Here is a 494-nt window from a genome sequence, read left to right as displayed (position 1 = left end):
CCACTCATCAACCTGTGCCATCTTGTAGAATCACTAGCAAAACCCTAAACTTCACACTGGCCTATGCACCACAAAGTCCAATTCTCCATGGATACATTATTTACACCTGGCCAGATGTTACACTAGAGGGCAGAATTCCACACCAGAGGAACAAAATCCCTAGTTTCACCCCCCAGTGCTGACTCAGTGGTGGCACTACCGCTATAAGGGATACCAAGATAGAAAATTTATTTAAAATTTATTTAAAACATTTTTATGCTGCCTTTCCACCTGATCAAGTGTCCACAACGCAGCATACTATAAAAACAATAAAACATTAAAGCAATTAAAAATACAGTTAACATTATAAAATAATTCAATTAAACATAACAATTATACAGTGCTCTGCCAAGACGATCTGATGCACTGGGCTATTCCTTCAGGCTAAGGGTGAGCTATCCCTCTCAGCAAATGGGTCACTCTTTCGAGCCACACAGAGGCAGTCCATTTCCCAT

This window comes from Gekko japonicus, unplaced genomic scaffold, assembly GCF_001447785.1.
Source record: "Gekko japonicus isolate JY-2015 unplaced genomic scaffold, Gekko_japonicus_V1.1 scaffold1032, whole genome shotgun sequence".
In the NCBI taxonomy this organism is placed as follows: Eukaryota; Metazoa; Chordata; class Lepidosauria; order Squamata; family Gekkonidae; genus Gekko; species Gekko japonicus.
This window is presented reverse-complemented; position numbering follows the sequence as displayed.